General features: G+C 36.1%; 1 protein-coding gene and 1 pseudogene across 6 annotated transcripts in view; both read left to right on the forward strand.

The window, feature by feature from the left end:
• Positions 1–25,980, forward strand: part of EDA (ectodysplasin A) — a 477,575-nt gene that overhangs the window by 101,362 nt on the left and 350,233 nt on the right. The window lies entirely within an intron of this gene.
• Positions 12,329–13,126, forward strand: LOC115284269 (annotated as a pseudogene).

Below are 25,980 nucleotides of genomic sequence, written 5' to 3' on the forward strand. Positions count from 1 at the left end.
GTTCTGTCTTCCTTCCCAGTGTCTTTGGGTGGAGATGGGGAGTTTTGTGTCCATAGGGACAAAGGGGCTTTCCAGACTAGGCTGCCTGCTATAGCTGGGTCTTGTGTACTTTTGCCTCCTTAAATGCAAGGAGAGTCTCAGACTTGGTATAGAAAGAGAATACATCTTTCTGGCTACTTATTTCTTGTGAGGCTTCTGTGATGATGTGATTTATAAGAAATACTGGTCACACTAATGACCAAAATACATTTCTCATATATATTTGGTCTTCATTTTTGGGTTCTGGCTCACAGTTGACAAAACACTTAGAATTTCCTGAGTGACAAGAGGAATTACTGGGAGCATCTTTTGTCATAATATTTAGTTTTTTGTCTTCAGTTCCTGAAATTGCTTCAGAGCCATAAAGGTGAAATGAGTGTCTTATTATTTATAACAAGGCATTTTCCACCACAACTGGGTTCAAGTTAATGAAGTAATTTTTGGAAAGCACCTAAGGGTGGGAGCTGGTTGCCAGGGGAAGCAACCATGATTGGAGGGTTGGAACTTTCAATCCCACACCTTGATTTCCAGGGAGAGATGAAGGGCTGGAGATTGAGTCAGGCACTGATGGACAATGTTTTAATCAGTGGTGCCTATGTAATGAAGTTGCCATAAAAAACCACCAAGGCAGTGTTCAGAGAGCTTTTAGGTTGGTGAACACAAAGAGATGTGAGGAGAATAGAATTAAGCTGAATTCTCAGGCACCCTCCTGGTGTTGAAGAACTGTTGGTTAAAAAACAATCTTCTCCACATGTTGGAGCTGCCAATTGGTTCTTCATAGTGGTGATGTTGGGCTTGCCTAATGTCAAGTGTACACCTGTTTGATCCTGGACTGGAATGAGTCTCCTTGGGGCTGATCTCTTGTTAGGGTGGAGGGAGGATATGGAAACACTGGTCTGGGTGGCTTTTCTCTGTTTGGTGCGGGTATGCAAGACTTTCAGGTGTGCTGTTCTCTAGTTCTGGTGTCCCCAGACTATTCAGTTACATCCTACCACCCTTCAGAGTTCTCTATTGGTTGTCTTTTGTACCATTTCCAGATTTTATACTTGTGTTTAGCTAGGAGAAGTAAGGAGAAATACCATTCTTCTCATACCAGAAGTTTTCCTTCTCTGTAATATGTTCCATCCAACTTGCTTAGAATTGAGATTAAATTCACCAGTTTACAGACATGACTTTCTTTCTTTCTTCTTCCTTTCTTTCTTCCTTTCTCTCTCTCTTTTTTCTTTCTTCTTCCTTCCTTTCTTCCTTTTCTTTCTTTTTTCTTTTCTCTTCTTTTTTCTTTCTTTTCTTCCTTCCTTCCTTCCTTTCTTTCTTTTCTTTCTCTTTCTTTCTTTCTTTCTTTCTTTCTTTCTTTCTTTCTTTCTTTCTTTCTTTCTTTCTTTCCTTCCTTCCTTCCTTCCTTCCTTCCTTCCTTCCTTCCTTCCTTCCTTCCTTCCTTCTTTCTTTCTTTCTTTCTTTTTCTTTCTTTCTCATGACTACATTCACCTCTCTCTAGAATTCTGTCCCTCTCTCATTATGCACAATTCTGTCTAGACAGCAGTTTGGAAAGTTTAGCCCAAAATCTTTCCGGTGTCCTGGAATGTGATTATTCTACGAAAACTGCTTCTTAGTCTCTTCTTATGTATCTGTTTTCAGTTTTTTCCCACTAAAATTTGTTGTACCCTTTCTTGGTCTTACAATTTTATTAACAGTAGATTCATGGACATAAAGAAGGAATTTTGTTGATTTTTTCTTCTTGTCACTTAACATTACAGTTCTTTTTATTTCTGATGGAAATTTTATTTTTATTTATTTTTTTATTATTTAAAAATTTTTTAAATTTTTAATAATTTATTGTCAAATTGGTTTCCATATAACACGCAGTACTTCTCCCCACAAGTGTCCCCCTCCATGACCATCACCCCCTTCCCCCCTTTCAGTATTCAGTAGTCTCTCATGATTTGTGTCCCTCTCTCTCCCCAACTCTCTTTCCCCCTTCCCCTCCCTATGGTCCTCTGTTAGGTTTCTGCTGTTAGACATATGCGTGCAAACACATGGTATCTGTCCTTCTCTGTCTGACTTTTTCACTTAGCATGACACCCTTGAGGTCCTCTGATGAAAATTTTAAATACCCTTTTATTATCCTCAGAATACCTCTTTCTAAGACTCAGGTTATTCTGAACCTTGGCTTTTTTAGTGTTGCACGTGCATGTTACTCTTTTGTAGTTATTATTGGTTATGTCTCTGTTACATCATAGTGTGCTGTATACGAACATGAGAGTCAGACTCATATTTGAATCTTATCTCTACTCTTTTCTAGATGTGTGATTTGAGGTTGGTTATTTAACCTGAGCTTCCATTTCCTCATGTATAAATAAAGTAATACTGCTGATAACAGGACTAACTTTATAGGATTGTTCTGAGGATTAAATGAGATAAAACACATTAAGCAGGTAGCACGGTTCCTGACCCAGAGTGAATTACTCAGTAAATGCTATTGCTATTGTTATAAAATTTTAAAATCCAAGATTATAAAAAAACTTTTTTATAGCTATCTCTTTGGATGCCTACTGTTTTCGCCTTCTTTGCAATTTCCTTTTTGAGAGCCTTCCAGTCAGCTTATGTAAATTAAAGTTCTCAGGGAAGGAGATTGCATATCCTTTAAATTGTGAAATTTCATCTAATTTAATTACAACTAGCATTCTTAGGCCAGTGCTGCGATGGTCCTCTTACTGTTACTGAGCAGTAAATGCATATATTTCACAGCTCTGTCTCCTTGCAGTTGATGTGTAGGTGTTAAATTAGCCTTGCTGGTTAACCATCCATAAACATTTCAAAATACATACCTCATATGAGTACCCAGCTTGCTTCTACATGCTAGAAAAATTTTTGCCTGTTAGACATTTCACATTATCATATGTCCTACCTGCATTTCTTGCTGTGTTTTAAAATAGGTTATGGTTACAGTATATTCTTATACTTCTCTGGTGAAATATGAAGTGTATCAGACACTTGATTTGAACTATGAATAAGAATCATATCTAATTATATATTTTGTACATGGGCTACCCTATTGTCATTCACTTGTTTATCACTAACAATTGTATCTAAAATTATGTAGCAATTGTATAAAGGTCAACAAATTGGCATTATTATGAGTGTATTCCAAATAACCTGTTTTTTCCTGAGTTAAAGTTCGTAATCTTTTTAATCTTGGTAAATTCTTTAGGTTTCATGTTTGATAGCTATAATTTTGGAACCTCCCAAAACTATCTTAATTAGAGGCAAGTTGGAATGTGTTTGAAATTTTTCTGCTTAGGAGTTCAGTTACTTTGGAGCAGTATTATGTAATCTTAAGGAAGTTGGTTTTTTTCAGAGATTCAACCTTTCCTGCTTTCTTTCACCTAATTTTCTTAGCTCTCCACCTCCTCCCCTGGCAAGAATAGAAATCCAGATTGTTGTTAGTCTTTTGGAGATGTTTGTAACTAGGGTCTTGCTGACTCTAAACTTTGAATGTTTTGGACTGTTTATGAGGTCTAGCACTGGCATTATGGCCAAATTCTAACTTAGGTATTTAGATTCAGATATCAGAAATCTAATTGAAATGGCAGAAGATCCAGTATTTTCCTTCTCGCTATCAGGAAATGGTGGTATGCAGTGGCTAGGTACTGTGCTATCTAAATGATTCATTTGTGAATTGATTGCTAGATATGATTTGTTTAAATGCTTGTAGAGTGTTGAGGCCTTTGGGGGGGGGCGGGGTTGGATAAAGGATTGATTAGTAGTGGTTTGGGATCTTTCATGTTAAGTTACAGAATTGTAACTTGCAAGCAAAAATAGAGATAAAAGGGACTGAGGCCTTGGGCCTGAAATGAGTATGAGAGCACACTTTGTGCTTTCATAACCCACTTCTTTTTCCTCACCTCTTCTTTTAGCCCAATCCATGACTTTGCTTTCTTTAAAAAAGAAAAAAACTTTTTTTAATGTTTATTTGTTTTTGAGAGAGAGAGACCGAGCATGATCAGGGGAAGGGCAGAAAGAGAGGGAGACACAGAATCTGAAGTAAGCTCCAGGCTCTGAGCTGTCAGCACAGAGCCTGACACGGGGCTTGAACCCACGAACTGTGAGATCATAACCTGAGCCGTGAAGGTGGACACTCAACCGACTGAGACACCCAGTTGCCCCTACTTTGCTCTTCTTAGAGAAAGATATTCTGGCTTCTTCTTCTTTTTTTTTTTTTTTTTTTTTTTTCTTGCAGGATCCTTTTGCCTAGACCCATTTCCACATTGAACCATGTTTCTGGGAAAGTGCCCTCTCCTTTGTCTGCCAAACCCTTTCTCTGCTGTTAGCCAATTAAAGCTAGAAATCACATCTTCTTCATTAAACTCTGTTGACCTGAGTGTCACAGAAGTGACAGTGCCCTGAGGCATAGATCATGTAAACATTTCTACTTGTCAGTTTATGTAGCTGTTCATTGTTTTTATACTGCTGTCTTGGTATTTTTGTAGGATAGTTATTTGTTGTCTTGCACCTTAGATTTTCAAATCCAAGGGGAAAATTCTGTCAGACTTGCTAGGTATTCAGTTTCACAAGTAAATAGAAATTTAATGGATGGTTCTTTGATGGCAATGCCATTAAAGGCAAAAGTTGACAAGTAGCCTCTGAAAAATTAGAACTCTTGTTGCTGCTTGCTGAACTTTCTAATAGGTAACTGAGGTTATATGCTTAGGAAATAAAACATGAATCATTTCAATTCTTGGCCACATACTCCTACTACAATACTTTAGAATTTTTTTTTCCTTGTAAACTAGTCAGGTGACTCAAAGACTTTATTGCTTTGTAATCCTACTACATTGCTTAAGCATGATAATACTGCCTTTAAATTTATAAGCCATTGACTGGAGAAGTCTTAAATTTCTGTTGTTGATTTCTCTCTGAATCCGACTGAACGTGATTGATTTCTACCTCTGAGAATATCATTATCCATTAACTACCTAAGTAATAACTTTTAAGGAAGAGACAGAGTCCTCCACAATCAGAACTCTGCCTTCATTTCTTCTATGTTCTACTGTAAGCTAGCACTCATCTAGTTCCAACAGTAACAAACTAATTATACTTTCCCATGCCAACTGCCATATGTTTAGTCATATAGTGTTATCTCCTCTTGAAGTACCTTTCTTCTATTGTTGCAACTCCTTATTCACCTGGCATATTCTTTTTTTTAAATGTTTATTTATTTTGAGAGAGAGAGTGTAGGGGAGGGGCAGAGAGAGAGAGAGAGAGAGAGAGAGAGAGGGAGACACAGAATCACAAGCAGGCTCCGTGCCCTCAGTGCAGAGCCAGCATGGGGCTCAAACTCAAACGGTGAGATTAGGACCTGAGTGGAAATCAACAGTCATTTGCCTAACTACCTGAGCCACCCAGGCACTCCTGGCTTATTCTTAACTTACCTCAAATATCTTCTTTTTCAAAATGTTTATTTATTTTGAGAGAGGGAGAGAAAGAGAACAAGAAAGAGAACATGAGTGAGGAGGAGCAGAGAGAGGGAGAGAGAGACTCCCAAGCAGCCTCCATACTATCAGCACAGAGCCCGATGGAGGCTTGATCCAACACAGGGCTTGATCACATGAACCATAAAATCATGAACTGAGGCAAAATCAAGAATCGATGCTCATCCAACCCAGGCACCTCACCCCAAATATCTTCTATTCTGTGATACCTTTTTTTTTTAAACAATGTTTATTTATTTTTGAGAGAGAGAGAGAGCGCACACGCACTGGGGAGGGGCAGAGAGAGAAGGAGACAGGAATCAAAGTGGGCTCTGTGCTGAGAGCAGAGAGCCTGATGTTGGGCTTGAACTCGCTAACCATATGATGATGACCTGAGCCAAAGTCAAGACACTCAACTGATTCAGCCACCCATGTGACTCAGATGCCTCGTGTGATAACTTTTTGATTCCTACACCCAGCAATGATAGTTACTTAGTTTTAAACATTTTAGCATTGTATTTTCACTATTTATGTTTGTACCTTACTCCCACTGATTCTACTGTGAGTTTCTTAAAACGAGAGTATTTGTTTTCCCAGTCTTGCAGAGTTCTTGACAACTACCATATGCTCAATACATGTTGGAATGAATGAATGGATGAACCAAGGACAAGCATATTAATGGAAGTAGATAGAACCCATGGATGTGGGGACTTTTGGTTCTGACTTTGAGAGACTAACCTGTATCAGACCAAATATCCCTCCAAGAGAACTAGAAAAACTGGATAAAATTATAAAATACTTGTTTGAAAGCATCAGAAGAGCTATCAAAGCAACTAAAGGTCTAAATCCCAGAGAAGAGAGATGTATTGAGGTGAGCCCAATATTTTGAGCTACACTTCCCTTCAAGGCATTTGCCAATATAAGTGGCAATATAAGTGGTAGAGAGACTGAGAAGCCAAACTGAAAGTAGCAATTAAGAGACAAAAAAGCTGAGCAGAGGTTTTAGCATCTTACAGGGGCTGTAGAAACACAAAAATGGAGCTCAGGGCTATCATGATATTTTGGACTAGAGGGTCTAAGATGCAGAGAAAGAAATTATAATGGACTTAGTCCAATATTTTACACTACTTTTCCCTTGGGACATTTGCTGATTTCTAAGTGATATAGGTCAAAGAAGTTGAAAAATTAAGCAGAATGTGGCAGATACAAATCTGAGTAGCTAAGCATAGCTTTCAACAGTTTCACAATGCTGGAGAGTCAGAAATTGGAGTTTACAGCCTGCCAAAGAGGAGGCACACTAGTAATTACTTCAGGTTTTCATCTGGGATTCCCAAAGGGCTAAATTCCAGGAGAAAGGATAAACTATAAAATACCATTCCTCACAAAGAGTAAAGCAAAAAAAAAAAAAAAATCAGCTCAATCTCAGGCAGGATTAAGGCGATCTGTCCTTCATCACCTGTCAGGAACAAAAGTAAATCTTCTCTGAAGGAAGATAATATCATCCAGAGCTCCTCCAACTTTTAATATGCAATGTCTGGCATTTAATCAAAAATTACTAGGCTTACCAGTATGAGTTTTCCAGGACTGCCATAAGAAAGTACCACAGACTGGGTGGCTTAAAAAACAAGTTTATTGTCTCCTAGTTTTGGATGCTAGAAGTCAGAAATCAAGGTATTATTGGCAAGCTTTATTCCTTCTAAGTAAAGGATCTGTACCAGGTGTCTCTCACTGGCTTTTAGATGGTCATTTTCCCCCTATGTTTCGTCACATTGTCTCCTTTCTATGTGTATCTCTTTGTCCAAATTTACTCCTTTTTATAAGAATGCCAGTCATATTGGATTGGGGGCCATCCTATTGAACTTACTTTAACTTGATTACTTCTATAAAGATTCTATCTTCAAATAAGGTCATATTCTGAGATTTTCTAGATCAGAAGAAAGTACTGAGACTGAAGAATCAAGTGGGGGGGTAAAAAAGAAAATACAAAAACCACATCAACAATTCATTGTTGAATATTTATTGTATATTTGCTTCCCTTTAGTGTACTTGTTGGGAAGCCATGAAAATCTAAACTCAGCCTGTGCAGTGAATAATAGATTTATAGTCAGAAGGACATGTGTTAGAACCCTAGCTCTACCTCTAACTCTTTTACTATGTGATCCTGGATTAGTGTTTCTCTGAGTCAGTTTCTTCATCTGTAAAAGGAAGACATTAATACTTCCCTGACAGGATTATTGTGGGGATTAAATGAGATAATGCATATGAAAGTGCTTTGTAAACTGCAAAGCCACAAATATGACAGCATTTGTTCTTTATTGTGCATAATATACTATACTTTGGGACATTTCTACTATTCTGAGAAGACTACAGATAACTTGTTTTCTAGAGCCAATATCTGCTTTAAAAACACTTGAGTAAAACCATATTCCATCTGTTACTATGTATAATTGGTGAAAAAAAGAGGGATGTTTGCTGTGCTATGCATTATCTGTCAGGTCTCATTTTATTATCTTTGTCAAAAGTTAAACCTTTAAGATTGCTGAGATTTTCTTTTTTTTTTTTTCTATTCCTTAAACATTTTGTAGAAATATATCTTGTTTGGGTGTGTTAACAATTTCCATTTGTATTTCATCTGTCAATTTATATTTTTGTTTTATTGCTGTTTCTAAGGTTTTCAATTCTATAATCAACTAATTCAATAAACATTTGTTGATACACTATGTGCGAGGCACTGTCTTAGTGGTTGTAATAAAAGATGAATAATATATCTAGTGGGGAAGTTAAATACATAAATACTTTTGATATAGTAAGATGAGTGCCAAGGGGGAGGCATGTAAGCACAGAAAAGAGGTGACCTCTGCCTGTGGTGCCACTGAAAAGGTGATATTTGAGTTAAGTCTCTAGTGGTTAGTAAAAACACCTTGTTGACAAAGGGCAGATGCTCATTTCTGGTAGAGGAAACAGGATGTACAAAGGCATTGGGGAATTGAAGGATCTGATGTATTGAGGGATCAAATGTAATTTGGTATGACTAGGGTGTAGGATGTGAGGCAAGAGGAGGTGTTGGGGTGACAGATTCAGCTGGAAATGTCTACAGGTCCTTAACTTGAAGAAAAAATGGAGAGGAATAATAATGAAGGGTTTTAAGCAGGGGAGTTGAATGAACTCTACATATCAGCAGTGGTGTGGACAGTGGACTGGAGAGCAGTGAGAGGAAAGGTCAAGAGATGAGTTGGGAGGCTGTGCAGTGGCCCAAGTGAGAAATGATGAAGGCCTGAACTATGGCAGTGGCAGTGGCAATGGCAGTGGGGATTGAGAGAAGTGGCCAGATTCAAGAGGTATGACAGAGATAGTAGATAAAACACACCCATACCTCTTGGTGTAGAGGTTTCTCCTCACAATTGAATGGATAGTTTGTATCTATTATTCTCTTAATATATTCTCTTAACTATAGAGTTACTCCCATTGGGTGAGGATTTATTGAAGGAATCAGAAAAAATAAAGAGCATAGTTGAACATATACCCACTAAGTAAAACGAATCCAGCTGAGTGGAAATTGATGTGGAGTTGCTAAGATTTGGTGATGTGAATAGCTGGATCTGGGTCAGTTTGGTTAGAATGGATATCCGTAGATGACTGTTTCCTGGACTCTTTTTTTCTCGTTAACTCTCTATCACAGCTTTCCTCTTTACTCTCAATTCCATGCTTCTCCTTTCACAAGAAAAGAGAAAGCAAATCAGCTGTGGACTTCCAAAGGTTCCTACTCTATACCTATTCACCCACTTGGATCTGTGTCTATTTTCTTTATCTTCTCTCCTGTTATTATAGATAAACTGTTCATGCTTTTATCTAAAATCAACCCCTCCACTTATGCACTAGATTCCATCATCCTTTGCCTACAAAAAGACATTCCTCCAGCATTTATACCTGTAGTTCTTTTTCTCTCGCACCCCACAGCCACCTTTAGCACTTTTATCAGTTCAGAATTTTAAATATATCGAAGCTGCTTCTCATCCCCTCCACTACTACTACCCTGATACAAACCACCATCATCTCTGAACTAGATTATTTCAATACCCTCTTAACTGGCCTTTCTGTTTCTACCCTTGAATCCTATTTTATTCTTATCTCCACACAATAGCCATATGGTCCTTTTAAAGTGTAAGTCAAATCATGTTGCTCTTCTGCTCCCATTGGCTTCTTATCAAAACAGTCCTTAACATGCCTTACAGAAAGCTACCTTTTTGACCACATTTTCTACCACTCCATCCCTTACTCTTAGTATCAAGCAGACCAAATGTGCCTTGGGGTCTTTCCATTTTCTGATCCCTCTGCCTGGAATGTCTTTCTCCACCTCCACAAATAGGCACCATATGGTTTTCTTCCTCACTTCTTTTGGGTCTTTCCTCAAATCACAAATATCCATCCAGACCACACTTTATAGCACACAAAAATTTCCTGCCCACTTTCTTTGTTTAATGTCCTTTCCTGCTTTTTTTTTCCCCTTCATATCCTTTATCCACTAGTTTACATTGTTTTCATTTATTTGTTTATTGCATATTCTCCCCTTAAAGTGACAGGTCTTTGAGAGGTGGTATTTTATTTTGTTTGCTGCTGTATCCACAGTACCTAAATATATTAGGTGCTTGATAAATATTTCTGAATGAGCAAATGAATTAATCAGTTAGTGAATCCATCCTGGAAAAGAAGAGCCTTGAGTAGCATTTTCAAAGCATTAAGGGATATGACTTGATGGAAAAGAGGGGGAAGGGCATTCCAGACAGAAGCAGTGTCTTTTACCATGACACGACTGTAAGAATGAGCTCTTGAGGTTTGGGGGACAGCAAGCATATTGTCTTACTAATATGAAATAGCTGTTAAGATGTGAATGGAAGTACATAGCATTATCTTCTTGCTTTTTAATTCCTATCCAATATTTAAACCTTTAAACTATACTTTTCTGAGGCGTCATTTGATACTACAAGTTTTACTCTCACAACTATACTGTTCTTTGGAGGCAAGAACAAGGCAGTTAACAAGGCAGTTAAGTCTTGTGTACTTAATAGATGCTCAAAAAGTATGTGTGTTGTGTTGGAAATTGCCCAGTATTGGGAGTGCTTTAGTAAATGAAAGGGTCTACATTTTGTGACTTTTGATCAATGGACCATAATGAAAAATATTTATGACACTTTCCCTAGCCACTTTATTGCTTTGTGTAAGGTAGTGCTACTGAATGTGTATTAACTCTCAGACATACATTTCCTGATTTTCTTATGGGAAGGTAATCATATATGTCAGACTTCATCAAATTGCTCATTTAAATTGGCTGAGTTTATTACACTTTAATTCTTCTTTAAATATTTATTAGAATTCTCCAGTAAAATTCTTTGTTTTCTTTGTTGGAGGACTTATAACTACAAATTAAATGTATTTCATAGATGTAGAACTGTTCAAATTTATTTATTTCTTCTTGAATGGCTTTTGTTATTTTGAATCTTTTAGAGAACTGGTCTATTAAAACTAAGTGTCACATTTGTGGGCATAAAATTCTTTATACTATTCCCTTTTTGTCTTTTTAATGTCTTCACGGTTGTGTTAACTCCGCTTTCATTTCTCATATTGGCAATGTGTTTCTTGCTTTTATTTATTGATTTGTATAACTAGAGGCTTATCAATTATGTTCATACTTCCACAGAACCAACATTTTATTTCATCAACTTTTCTTAATAATAAAATAAAGCATTGATTTCTCAATGGAACTGAATTGAAAGCCCAGAAATTGACCCATGCTTATATGGTCAATTACAACAAAAACAAAAATGTGCAATGGGCAAAATAGCCTCTTCAATAAATGGTGCTGGGAAAACTAGATAGCTATATAAAAAAGAAAAATGAAAAAAGAAACTGTATCACTTTTTTATACTGTACAGAAAAATAAACCCAAGATGGATTAAGGACCTAAATATGAGACCTGAAACTGTAAAATTCCTAGAAGAAAACACATGCAGTAAGTTCTTTGACATTGGCCTTAGCAACATTTTCCTATACATATATTCTCAAGCAGGGAAAACCAAAGCAAAAATAAACTATTGGGACCACACCAAAATAAATAGGTTTTGTGCAGCAAAGGAAGTCATCAACAAAATGAAAAGGAAACCTATTGAATGGGAGAAGATATTTGGAAATGACATATCTGATAAGGCGTTAATATCCAAATTATATAAAGAAGTTACATAACTCAACACCAAAAAACTTAAATAATCTGATTTTAAAATGGGCAAAGAAACTGAATAGACATTTTTCTAAAGAATACATGGAGGAGATGGCAGACAGACACAAGAAAAGATGTTCAACATCACTAATCATCAGGGAAATGAAAATCTAAATCACAATGAGATATCATTTCACACCTGTCAAAATGGCTAGTATCAAAATGACAAGAAATAAGAAGTGTAAGCAAGGATGTAGAGAAAAAGGAACCCTCATTCACTGATGGTAGAAATGCAAATTGGTGTAGCCACTGTGGAAAACAGCATGCAATTTCTTCAAAAAATTAAACTACAATTACCATATGATCCAGTAATTCCATTACTTGGTATTGCCCAAAGAAAATGAAAATACTAATTCAAAAAGATATATACACCCCTATGTTTATTGCACCATTGCTCATTATAGCCAAGATATGAAAACAACTCAAGTGTCCATGGGTAGATGAATGGATAAAGACGATATTATGGAAATGAGACCAGATCTGTGGGTATTATTTTCTGCCCAAGGTGTTTCAGATTCATTCTTAAGGAACTGAGAACCTAATCTCCAAAATGCCAAAAAGACCATCTTATACCCCACCTCCCAACCCAGCTCCCACAGCACAATTGCCCAACACACCAGGGTTTGTGGGATATAATCCATACAGTCAACTTGTCTATAGCTGCAGGCTGGGAGGTAAGTCAGGCACCAACAGCTGGGTCACTGCATCCTCTAGTATTACGATTCTAGAGCCCCCAAAGCCACCAGATAAGTTATTGATGCCCTATATGAGATAGAGTAGAAAGGTCTGGGACCAAGTAAAAGCTTCTAACCCTGACCTAAACTTATGGGAGATTGGCAAGATTATTGGTAGCATGTGGCAAGATCTCTGATGAAGGAAAACAAGAATGTTTAAACAAATCTGAAGCAGAAAAGATAGAGAACAATGAATTTCTGAAGGCCTATCATAATTTCCCCACATACCTTGCTTATATAAATGCAAAAAGTCATGCAGAAACTTCTTTAGAGGATGAAAGTCTGCACAGACAGACTCACATGGAGAAAGGAGAACCTTACATGAGTTTTCAGCTTGCTAAAGATGAAAATGATTATGATGATGGCTTTTCAGTGAAGCATTCAGCCACCTCCCATTTCTAGAGAAACCACCACCTCACCAGTGAAATCTCACTTCATGAGAGTGTGGTGCCAGATGTTCATTCAGTTGTCACAATAGCTAAAATGCTGGTCCTCAAATGACAGGTCTAGTCCTTAAAGGTTTATCAGTGAAAACTAGAGCATAACTTCTTCAAATAGAGGAACCCTACCATGAAAAGAAGAGGAAATTCATGGAAAGGACAGATGGGCAGTAACCGCATTGACATTAGCTGTAGCAACTTCTTTCCAGACATGTGTCCTGAGGCAAGGGGAACTCAAGCAAAAATGAACTATTGGAACTTCATCAAAATAAAAGGCTTCTGCACAGTGAAAGAAACAATTAACCAAACTGAAAGGCAACCTTCAGAATGGGAGAAAATATCTGCAAATGACATATTTGATAAAGGGTTTGTATCCAAAACCTATAAAGAACCTATCAAACCCAACACCCCAAAAATCAAATAATCCAATTATGAAATGGGCAGAAGACATGAATAGACATTTTTTGAAAAAAGACATGCTAATGACCAACAGACACATAAAAAGATGCTCAACATCACTCATCATCACTGAAGTACAAATCAATACTACAATGCTGCATCACCTCTCAGCAGGCAGAATGGCTAACATGAACAACATAGGAAACACCACATGTTGGCAAGGATGTGGAGAAGGAGGAATCCTCTTACAGTGCTGGTGGGAATGCAAACTGGTATAACCGCTCTGGAAAAGAATATGGAGGTTCCTCAAAAACTGAAAAATAGAATTACCCTATGATACAGCAGTTGCACAAATCCTTGGGTATTTACCCAAAGGATACAAAAATACTGATTTGAAGGGATACATGCATGCATACCAATGTTTATAGTTGCATTGTCAACCATAGCCAGATTATGGAAAGAACCCAAATGTCCATCGACTGATGAATGGGTAAGAAAGAGGTGATATATATATACATATATAATGGAAAATTACTCAGTAATAAAAAAGAATGTCATTTGCAAGGACATGGAGGTTCAAGAGAGTATCATGTTAAGTGAAATAAGTCACTCAGAGAAAGACAATACCATATGATTTCACACAGATGTGGAATTTAAGAAACAAAACAAATGAACACGGGGGAAAAAGAGAGGAAAGCCAAGAAACAGACTAGACTCTTAACTGTAGAGAAAAAACTGATGATTACCAGAGGGGAGGTAGATGAAGGGATGGGTTAAATAGGTCTTGGGGATTAAGGGGTGCACTTGCTGTGATGAGCACTGGGTGATGTATGGAAGTATTGAATCACTATTTTGTACACCTGAAATTAATATTACACTGTATGTTAACTAACTGGGATTTAAATAAAAACTTTAAAAAATTAAATTTTTTTTGAGTTTAATGGTGTTATGTGGTTTGTGCGTTAATATTTTTCTTGTCCATATCACCACCAAAGGCTTTTGGACCATTTATCATGAGCCAAATAGCACAGTCACCTTTCTTAAGCCATTGTGAAGATGGTTCTTTTCTTTGGGTCTTATTAGCCCTCCACTACTGAAAGCTTCACAATTAAGTTAATTGAGAAATGCCCACTTCTTTCAGAGAATCATCCTTTGATGATGCACAATGTACTCTTACAAATGTCTTCCTATAATCACTGGGGTGCTTTCCAAAGCCATAGCCATAAACCTCCCAGTTCCCATCAACAGCTTCCTGAAAGTCCCCTTTCCTGTATACTTCCACAAAGAGTAGCTTCTTGAAAAGTTAGTCATGTATGAGTATGTATTTGTTCATTTATCCCTTTTTATTTTTAAGCAAGAGTTGTATTAAGGAGTCGACTGCAACTCTGCTTGGGTCATAATGATCTGGAAATAGTCTCCATAGTAGTTACTAGCTTAGGAAGTAGTCATTAAAGTGAACATGGCACATACACATTATATATACTGCTTTTTGTTGTAATTAATATTTGGTGTGTTCTGATAAATTCATCCTTATTGAACAGAAAATTAATTACTTGTTTACCAAGTTTTCCAAAGACAGAATAGATCACAAAGCTTAAGAATTGAATATTCTTGCAATAGACTAGATAACTTCAAAACTGTTAGCCCATTCCAGAAGGAAAACATCTGGGAATTAAATTCATCCACAGAAATTGCTCTCTAGTTATCAAAACATTCAAACGCTCAAGGCTAAGGATCCCATAGATCAGAGCCTACACTTTTTTTTAAGTTTATATTTATTTTTGAGAGAAAAGGAGAGAGAGCAGGGGAGTGGCAGAGAGACAGGGGGAGAAAGAATCCTAAGCATCTGCCACACTGTCCTGATATGGGGCTCAAACTCAATAACTGTGAGATTATGACCTGAGCTGAAATTAGGAGTTGGACCCAGGGTCCCCAGAGCCTACCGTGTTGATAAATTCTTAGTAATGTTTTGGAGACTAGATGCATGATAGTTTGTGACACATATCCTTCTCAAAAACTAGAATAGATTTTTCCTGAATAGTGGTATATCAGATGGTATATGTTTCTTCAAGGTCCAAATATAATAAATAAGTGGGGGGGGGGAATAGTGTGATATATGTGTGCAATGGAATATTATTTAGCTGTAAAAATGAATGCGATCTTACAATTTGCAACAGCATGAATGGACCTAGAAGGTATTATGCTGTGTGAAACCAGTCAGAGAAAGACAAATACTGTATGATTTCACTTAGATGTGGAATCTAAAAAACAAAACAAATGAACAAACAAAGAGCAGAAACAGACCCATAAATACAGAGAACTAGCCAGTGGTTGCCAAAGAAGAGTAGTTAAGAAGATGGGAAAATAGGTGACAGGGAGTGGGAGATAAAGGCTTCCAGTTATAGAATAAATAAGTCATGGAGTAGAAGGTATGGCATAGTGAATAGAGTCAATAGTATTAGTGCTGTATAATGACAGATGATAGCTATACTTGTGGTGAGTATAGCATCATGTATAGGCTTGTGGAATCACTATCCTGTAACCTGAAACTAATGTAACTTTGTCAACTAACATTTAAAAATTTTTATTCATTGATTTCTGTTATCATAATTATTTCTTTAATTTTGCCTACTTTAAACCCCATTTGCTATTTTTTTTAGTTTTATTAAGTTGGATGCTATTCAATTAAACCTTCTGTGTTTTCTAATATGCTTAATATTTAATGCTATAAATATCCCCTAACCACTGCTATAGCTGTTGAATAGGAATGGTGCAAATGCATATCCTTTTTTTCTTCTTGATCTTATGGGGGAATTAGTAAATATATCACCATTAAGTATCTTTTTCACTCTAGATTTTTAATAGATGCTCTTTATCGGATTGAAGAAATTTTTTCTATTCTATTCTATTCTATTCTATTCTATTGGTAAGTGACAAAAATTCAACGGAGTAAAATTAAAGATCACATTGTCTCTATTTAACAATTCATTAATTATCAACATCACATCTAGTGAATATAAAGGAGCTCCATCAAGTTGCAGAAAAGAAAAGTTTTTTTTTATGTCTTTATTTTATTTTGAGAGAGTGAGCAGGAGAAGGGCAGAGAGAGGGAGATACAGACTCTGAAGCAGGCTCCAGGCTCTAAGCTAGCTGTCAGCACAGGGTCTGAAGCGGGGCTCAAACTCATGGACTGTGAGATCATGACCTGAGCCGAAGTTGGATGCTTAACCAACTGAGCCACCCAGGTGCCCCAGAAAAGGAAAGTTTTTTTTAAAGGAAGAGAGGGAACAGGATAAAATTAATTATTAGCAAAGAATACTTTGTTTTAGGCAAGGTTATCCTCCCTAAGGAGAATCCTATCAGTGGATTACCTTCTAATGCTGACCCAGAAATTCCAGGTTACCTGGTGAAAAGTCACATTTCCAGGAAAAGCTGAAGGTGCAATTATGTTAGGTATTAAGTTTTGGTGGAGTTTAGCATAAGTGACTCATTTCAGGCCTGCTGTCTCTTTTTAGTACTAGTTTGCTTAATCTTCTTTTTCAAGAATAGATGTTGATATTTGTCAAATGCTTTTTTTTGTGGGCCTGTGGAGATGATCATCTGGTTTTCCTCCTTTATTCTGTTGATATGGTGAATTACATTGACATTTGAATATTATATTGAAGATTTTTACATCTATGTTTATAGGTGATATTGGTGAAGCAGTTTCCTTCTTGTAACGTCTTGGCTTTGGTATCAAGATGATAGTAGCCTCATATAAAATGAGTTGGGAAGTTTTCCCTTCTCTTTTATTTCTTGGACATTTGTGTGAAACTGGTATTAGTTCTTCCTTAAATGTTTGTTAGAATTCACCAGTAAAGCCATTTGGGCTTAGAGTTATTCTTGTTGAAAGGTTTTAAAAAAAAAATAAAAATTTAAAATAAATGTGTGACTATTTGAGTTATCTGTTTCTTTTTTCAGTCAGCTTTAATAGTTTCTGGGGTTTTTTCTTTTTTTTTAAGGAATTGGTTCATCTTGTTTAAGTTGTCAAACTTAAAGGCATAGAGTTATTTGTAGTAGTTTTTCCCTTATTATCTGTTTAATGTCAATAGTAATGCCTCCTTTTTTTAATTTCTGATATTGGTAATTTGTGTCTTCTTTTGTATTTTCTTGCTCAGTCTCGCTATATAAGTTTGTCACTTTTATTGATCCTTTCAAAGGACTGGATTTTGGTTTTAAAAACAATAAAAGAGACAAACAATTGCATCAGTGTCTGGTATTATCTGTGTCCTTCCTTCTTGCTTGTTTAATTTGCTTTCTTTCTGTAGTGTTTTAATTTGGAGGTTAGTTACTAATTGTAGTCCTTTCTTCTCTTCTAATATAAGCATTTAATATATAATTTTCCTTGATCACACTCTTCTAACTACATCCCATAAATTTTAATATATTGAATTTTCATTTTTATTAGATTCAAAATATTTTATACTTTGTACTTGAGAATTCTCCTTGTACTTATAGGTTTATGTAGATGTGTGTTGTTTAACTTCCAGATATTTGGAGGGTTTTTTCAGATCTTTGTTTTTAATTTCTAATTTAATTGCACTGTGGTTATTGACCATATATTGTGTGGTTTTAATTCCTAAAAAAAAAAAACCCTTTTTTCCATACCTATTAGGATGGCTATGATAAAAAAATAAAAAATATTAAGTATTGGTAAAGATGTAGAGAGAATGGAACTCTTGTGCACTGTGGTAGTGTAAAATAGTGCAACCAATATGGAAAACAGTATGGAGTTTTCTTTATAAATTAAGAAATAGAGCTACCATATGATAACAGCAATTCCACTTCTGGATGTATAACCAAAAGAATCAAAAGCAGCATTTCAGGGATATCTGCACATCCACATTCATAGCAGCATTATTCACAATAACCAAAAGGTGAAATGGCCCAAATGTCCACTGACAGTTGAATAGATAAATCAAATATGGTAGGTGTGTGTGTGTATATATATATATATACATACATTATATATATATATATATATACATACACATACACATGCACACACACATATATATGTGTGTATATATATATATATATATATATATGCATACATACAATGGAATATTATCTAGCCTTTAAAAGTAAGAAAACCCTATGGCACTAACACTGTGTTGGATTTGTAGTCCCCTTGCTTATATTTAAATGTGGTAAAAATCAAAGTTTCAGAGCTGTAATTTGTTATGTGATGATCTCACCACATTGGATTCATTTGTTCAACTGATTTTTTGAAAAACAGTATCATACAAAAACTAGGCTTACAAGCAAATGAGCTAGATTTGAATCTCTGTGCAGATATTTAACCACCTATAATGTATTGAAGGTATTACTCACTAAGCTTTGGTTTCCACATTTATAAACTAGAGTTCCAAATAATTGAGTACATATTTTATAGAACTATTGAGACAATTGAACAAACTGAAGCATATAAGATTATTGGCTTAGAATATAGTACACAGTAAATGTTCAATAAACACAGCTCTTTTTATAGTTGTTAGTAGTGGTGGTATTGTTGAAAAGTAAATGGTGCAAATTTGCATTCATTAATGTTACATATTACCTCACTGATTTGGACCCATTGCTTAAATACATTTTGAGTCTGGAGCTTGTCATGTGCTATAAATTCACTTAGCTGAGCCATCATCTTAAAAAAGAAAAAAAATGCAAAGAAATTCTCTTGCCACATGCTTCAACATTGATGGACCTTAAGGACATTATGCTAAGTGGAATAAACCAGTCAAACACTGGCATCAAAAGTCAAACTCTGTATGATTCCACTCATATGAGGTATCTAAGGTATTCAAATTTATAGAAACAAAAAATGGAATGTAACTACCAGGGGCTGGGGAGGAAGGAGGAAAGGAGGAATTGGTTAATGGGTATAATGGGTATAGAACTTTGGATTTACAGGATAAGAAACTTAAAATCCATTCCCTACAATATGAATAAACAACACTATTGAACTGTACACTTAAAAATGGTTAGGATGGTAGATTTTATGTTATGTGGGTTTTTTTTCATACTTGACCACTTTTAATAATGAAACTTTAAAAATAACCAAATTATGGAAACAGCCCAAATGTCCATTGACTGATGAATGTATAAATAAGTGGTATATATATATATACACACACATATACATATATATACACATATACATATATATACATACACACACAATGGAATATTATTCAGCCACAGAAAATAATGAAATCTTTCCATCTGCAATGACGTGGATGGAGCCAGAGAATATGCTAAGCAAAATAAGTCAGTCAGAGAAAGACAAATACCATATGATTTAACTTTTGTGTAGAATTTAAGAAACAAAACAAATGATCATAGGGAAAAAGAGAGAGAGAGTGGCAAACCCAGAAACATACTCTTAAGTATATAGAAAAAACTGATGGTTACCAGAGGGGAGGTGGTGGGGAGATGGGTCAAATATGTGATGGGGGTTAAGCAGTACACTGTCTTGATGAGCATTGGGTATTGTGTGGAAGTGTTAAATTACTATCTTGTACACCCGAAACTAATATTACACTATATGTTAACTAACTGGATTTTAAATACAAACTTAAAAAGAAACATATAGAGACTCCCTCACTGTTTGGGACCCATTTAGACAAGCAGACATTTACTATTAAACAAAGAGGATATTTACTATTAAACAAAAACACAGCATTAAAAATGAAAAATCAAGGTGCCTGGGTGGCTTAGTTGGTTAAATGTCCAACTTTGGCTCAGGTCATGATCTCAGGGGTTCGAGCCCCGCATCAGGCCCTGAGCTGACAGCTTGGAGTCTAGAGCCTGCTTTAGATTCTGTGTCTCCCTCTCTCTCTGCCCCTCTCCCACTCATGCTCTGTTTCTGTCTCAATAATAATAAACATTAAAAAATTATAAAAAATGAAAATGAAAAATCCTCAAATTTAAAGAGAATGCCTGTTGAAGTCTTTGTGTGCATTTATATAAATATGAGAAAACAAAGAGTATTTTAATTTCAAGGAAATCAACTGAGTCCTCACCTTGCTTCACAATGTGATCTCCTGTCTCATCTTCATTTTGACTACATACCCCTCCCTACAGAAATTCTTCTCCACTTCCAGCACAGCATCATCACTGACCTCGAAGCCTGCTACCTCCTGTTCCTATGTGGATTTTTTTAAACCATGATAAAAAAAACAAAAATAAAAAACAAAAAATCACCTTTGTAAGTTTGTTTTACAGACCAGAATGTGGTCTCACTTGGGGAACATTACTTGTGTACTTGTAAAGACTATGTATTTGCACTTGCTGGGTGAAGTGTTCTACAAATGTCAATTAAATAAAGTTGGTTAATAGAGTTGTATAGTTCTATATCCTTACCAATTTTCTGTCTACTTGTTTTATTGATTGCCAAGAAAATAGTCTTAAAATCTCTAACTATGGTTATCAATTTTCTTATTTCTCCTTTTCAGTTGTATCACTTTTTGTTTCATGTACCCTGAAACTCTGTTGTTTGCATCTTGCATATTCAGGATTATTATGGCTTTTTGTGAGTTGATCCTTTTATCACTATGTAATATCCCTATTTATTGTCCCTGGTAATATTCCTTGTTCTGAAGTCTACTTTGTCTTTTAATGTAGCTACTTTAGCTTTATTTGAATTAGAATTTACATGGTATATAATTATTCTCTTATTTTTAACTCATATTTAAAGTGGATTTCTTGTAGACAACATGTAGGTTTTCTTTTTTTACCAGTTTGACAATCTCTGTCTTTTATTAGGTATATTTAGACAATTTACATTCAATGTAATTATTGGTATGGCTGAGTTATATTCTTTTTATTTTATTATTTTTTTTTTGAGAGACAGACAGAGACAGCGGGAGCAGGGGAGGGTCAGAGAGAGAGGGAGACAGAATCTGAAACAGGCTCCAGGCTCTGAGCTAGCTGTCAGCACAGCGCCCCACTTGGGGCTTGAACCCATGAACTGTGAGATCATGACCTGAGCTGAAGCCGGACGCTTAACCGACTGAGCCACCCAGGCGCCCCTGGCTGGGTTATATTCTACCATTTTATTATTTGTTTTCTGATTGTCCCCTTATTCTGTGTTCATTTGTTTTCCATTCTTGCTTCCTTTTGCAATATAAGTGTTTTTAAATTTTTTAACATTTATTTTTGAGAGAGAGAGAGAGAGAGAGAGGAGTGAGCGAGCACATGAGTGGGGGAGAGGCAGTGAGAGAGAGGGAGACACAGAATCTGAAGCAGACTCCAGGCTCTGACCTGTAAGCACAGAGCCCAACATGGGGTTTGAACTCATGAACTGTGAGATCTTGACCTGAGCTGAAGTCAGTGGCTTAACCGACTGAGCCACCCAGGCGCACCTGGAATGTAAGCGTTTTTATTAGGCCGTTTTAATTTATCTATTGGAGTTTTCCTATATCTCATATTGGTATGTTGGTACTTGCTCTAATGATGATAAGTCACATACTTAATATTGCAGTGTCTAATATTGCATTACATCAAGCAAAATATAGATGTCTTACAATTGTATGGATCTGTTTACCCTGTTCCACTTATCTTTATCATTAATATATGTATTACATCTACATACTTTGAAAATTCTACATACCACATCAGGGGCTTTGCTTCCATTATTCATACGGATTTTAAAGACAGTATAATTTTTAATATTTACCATATATTTACTATTTCTGTCACTCTTCCATCATTCTTAAAGATCTAATTTTCCCTGTGATATCCCTTCACTTAGAAGAATTTCATTTAAAGAAGATCAGCTGGTGATGAATTCTCATAGTGTTCCTTCATCTGAAAATGACTTTATGTCACCTTTATTTCTGATGATTATTTCACTACATATAGAAGTCTTGGTTTACACTATATTTGTTTAGCACTTTAAATAGCTTTTCTACTGTTTTCTGACCCCCATTGTTTTTTGTTTTGTTTTGTTTTGCTTGAGAAAACCATGGTTCCTTGAATTTTTGTCCACCTATTGTACAATGTGTTATTTAAAAAAACTGATTTATTATTCTTAAAGAGATTTTTTTTATTACAGAATTTGCCTTTCACTCGTAACATGCAATGTGCTAACAGAAATTCATTAATGAAACAAAGTGACGAAAAAACATGTATGGTTACTAATTAATAACAGAAACCACACCTTGCCCGAGAAGGGATTCTTACCGTGATCCCCCAGCAGAGGGGAGGCTTGTGCGAGGGCTATGAAGCCATGAATAAAAAAAAAACTGATTTCAATAGTTTAAAAAATCTTTGGCTTTCAGCACTTTGGTTCTGATGTACATAGACATAGTTTCCTTTGAGTTTATTATGTCTGGGAACAGCTGAGACTCTTGAATCTTATAATCATGACTCTCACCAAATTTGAGAAGTTTTTAATCATTATTTCTTCTCTTCTTCTGGGATTCCAATAACATGAATGTTAGAATTTTTGATTACTTGTTCCACAAGTACCTGAGCATTTATTAATCTTTTTTTCAATATTTTTCCTTTGTTACTCTTTTTAAAAAAAAAATTTTTACATTTATTTTTTCGTCTTTTGCACAACGCTGAGGTGTATTTTTTTAATGTTTTATTTATTTTTGATACAGAGAGAGACAAAGCATGAGAGGGGGAGGGGCAGAGAGAGAGGGAGACACAGAATCCGAAGCAGGCTCCAGGGTCTGAGCTGTCAGCACAGAGCCTGACGTGGGGTTTGAACCCACAAATGTGAGATCATGACCTGAGCTGAAGTCAGAGGCTTAACGAACTGAGCCACCCAGGTGCCCCTTACATTTATTTATTTTTGAGGGACAGAGAGAGACAGAGCATGAACAGGGGAGGGGCATAGGGGCATAGAGAGAAATAGACACAGATGTGGTCAGCACAGACCCCAATGTGGGGTTCGAACCCACAAACCGTGAGATCATGACCTGAGCTGAAGTCGGATGCTCAACTGACTGAGCCACTCAAGAGCCCCTTCTCTGTTACTCTTGATAATTTCTGTTGATCTGTCTTAAATTTCAGTCTATGCTCTGTCATTTACATTATACTTCGTGCCCATTGAGTCATAAAATTTTGAGATTTTATAATATTTATTTCTAAAATTTGGATTTTTTATAGTTTCAATTTTTTTCTGCTGAAACCATCTTTGCATTCATTTAAAGTATGTTTACTGCAAGGGGCATAATTTTAATAGCTATGTATTCATTTTCTATTACTGCATAATAAATCACCACATGTTCAGCAGCTTAAAACACACACATTTAGTATCTTTCCATTTTTGTGGAGTCTGGGTATATCCTAGTTGCCCAGTGTCTCACAAGGCTGTAATCAAAGTGTCACCTGAACTACATTCTTATCTGGAGCTTGAGGTCGTCTTCCAAGCTTACATGGTTGTTGGAAGAATTCACCTCCTTGCAGGCTATAGTTTCCTCCCACCTGACTCTCTCCGTAGGAGGTTTACATTATAGCACCTATAGCAGCCTGCATCTTCAAGGCCAGCAAAGAATCTCCCTTTGGATTCTGCTAAGACATAGTCTTATAGAACATGACGTAATCAATGAAGTAATATCTCAACACCTTTATCATGTAATGTGATCTAATTAGGGGAGTGATGTCCCATCACCTTTGTATTTTCTATTGCTTAGAAGCAAGTTACATATCCTGCCTGCACTCAAGGGGAGATGATTACATAAAGCCATGGCTACCAGGAAACAAGAAATCATTTAGAGGTCTTCTTAAGATGTTTACCACAAGCTACTTTCAAGTCTTTGATAATTACAACATCTAGGTCATATAAGGCATCTGTTGATTGGGTTTTCCTTGAGAATTTGTCACATTTTCTGGATTCTTTGTATGTTCAATAATTTTGGAGTATATCCTGGGCATTATGAAAGTTATATCATGGTTATTCATATAAACATGAGTTACATTATAATCCTTTAGAGAAAACTTTTTGAAGATATTCAACCAAGTTCGGGTTGGACAAGTATAATCCTACCTTTTGTGGATGGAGATTCTAATTTCAGTTCAGTTCCAAGTCATTAGTTTGCTGTTTTATTTCTGTTCTGTGCATGTGACACTCAGGTGTTTGAGTGCTGGGTCTTAGTTTATATCTTAGTTCATTCCTCCTTCCCTTTGTTATGATTTTTTGGGTCTTTCCTACACTTGTACAACTTGGGAATGAGACCAAGACTTGTGTGAGTGCATTTACAGAATTAGATCTTTTTCTCTAGCTCTCTCCTATACAGAATTTACTTGAAGAGCCCTCTGCTGAGGCCATGATGTCACCTTTCCTGGTTCCTCTGGCCAGAAGGAGCATCCCTTGGGTTTTTGGTTGCTTATACAGCCATGACTGCCAGACAGCTTCATGACTGGGCAATGCCACTAGAGAACACAAAACAAAACCCAACTGAATTACATCTCTTCTTTGGGTTGTAGTAGTCCCTTGTATGGTTACGCTACCTAGTAATATGGGGTTTCTATTTAAATTTTCACCAATCATGCCACTATTTTGCTCTCTAGCTCTGCAGCTGAGATCCACCCTTAGGGAAAATCTGCAAGAGAAAAAAATGTATAAAACACCCACCTTGTAGTCCCTGTCTCTATGTTTTAACTCCCTTTCAAAATCTACCTGCTTTGGGGGTATCTGGGTGGCTCCATTGGTTGAGCATCTGAGTTCAGCTCAGGTCATTATCTCATGGGTCGTCTCATGGGTTCAAGCCCCACATCAGGCTCTGTGCTGACAGCTCAGAACCTGGAGCCTGCTTCTGATTCTGTGTCTCAGTCTCTCTCTGCCCTTCCGCTTCTTGTACTCTGTCTCTGTCGCTCTCTCTCAAAAATAAATAAACATTTTAAAGAATTAACAAAATCAATCTGCTTTTGGTTACTCTTTCAATCTTCAGGTGCTTGATTTTTTTTCATTTTTAGTTGTTTATCAGAAGAAGAGACAGGCTGTAGTGGATTTACTCTATCTTGGCCGGAACAAATTTGTCTTTTCACTTGTAAAGTATCTGCACATATATATTTTTTAAGCATATTTCTTATAAACAATAAAGAGTATGTGTTTTTTAAATCCAATCTGGTAATATATGGCTTTCCATTTGAATATTTAGATAATTTTTATTTAATATAATTATGGTTATGTTTAGGTTTGAATTTATGATTTTGGTATTTGGATTCTATTTGTTCCATTTGCTCTTTAGTTTTTGTTTTTGTTTTTTTACTCTTCTTGTCTTCTTTTGGAATAATTGATTCTTTTAAACATTTCATTTTATCTCTAATCTTGGCTTATTATCTACACATCTTTGTTTTTAGTGGTGCCACTAGGTTGTTTTTATTACCATATCTCTTATAGTAATATTGCACTACTTCACATACAGTGTAAGAACCTTATAAAGGTATACTTTTATTTTGCCTTTTCCATCCTTTGTGCTATTGTTGCCATAAATTAGTTTTACTTCTATACATGCTATAAACCCCACAATGGCATTGTTGTTATTTTTACTTTAAATAGTAATTTCTCTTTTAAGGAGATTTTTTTAAATGGCAAAAGCTCTTTTATAGTTAGCATTTATGGAACCCTTTATTCC

The sequence above is a fragment of the Suricata suricatta genome, chromosome X (genome assembly GCF_006229205.1).
Source record: "Suricata suricatta isolate VVHF042 chromosome X, meerkat_22Aug2017_6uvM2_HiC, whole genome shotgun sequence".
Lineage (NCBI taxonomy): Eukaryota > Metazoa > Chordata > Mammalia > Carnivora > Herpestidae > Suricata > Suricata suricatta.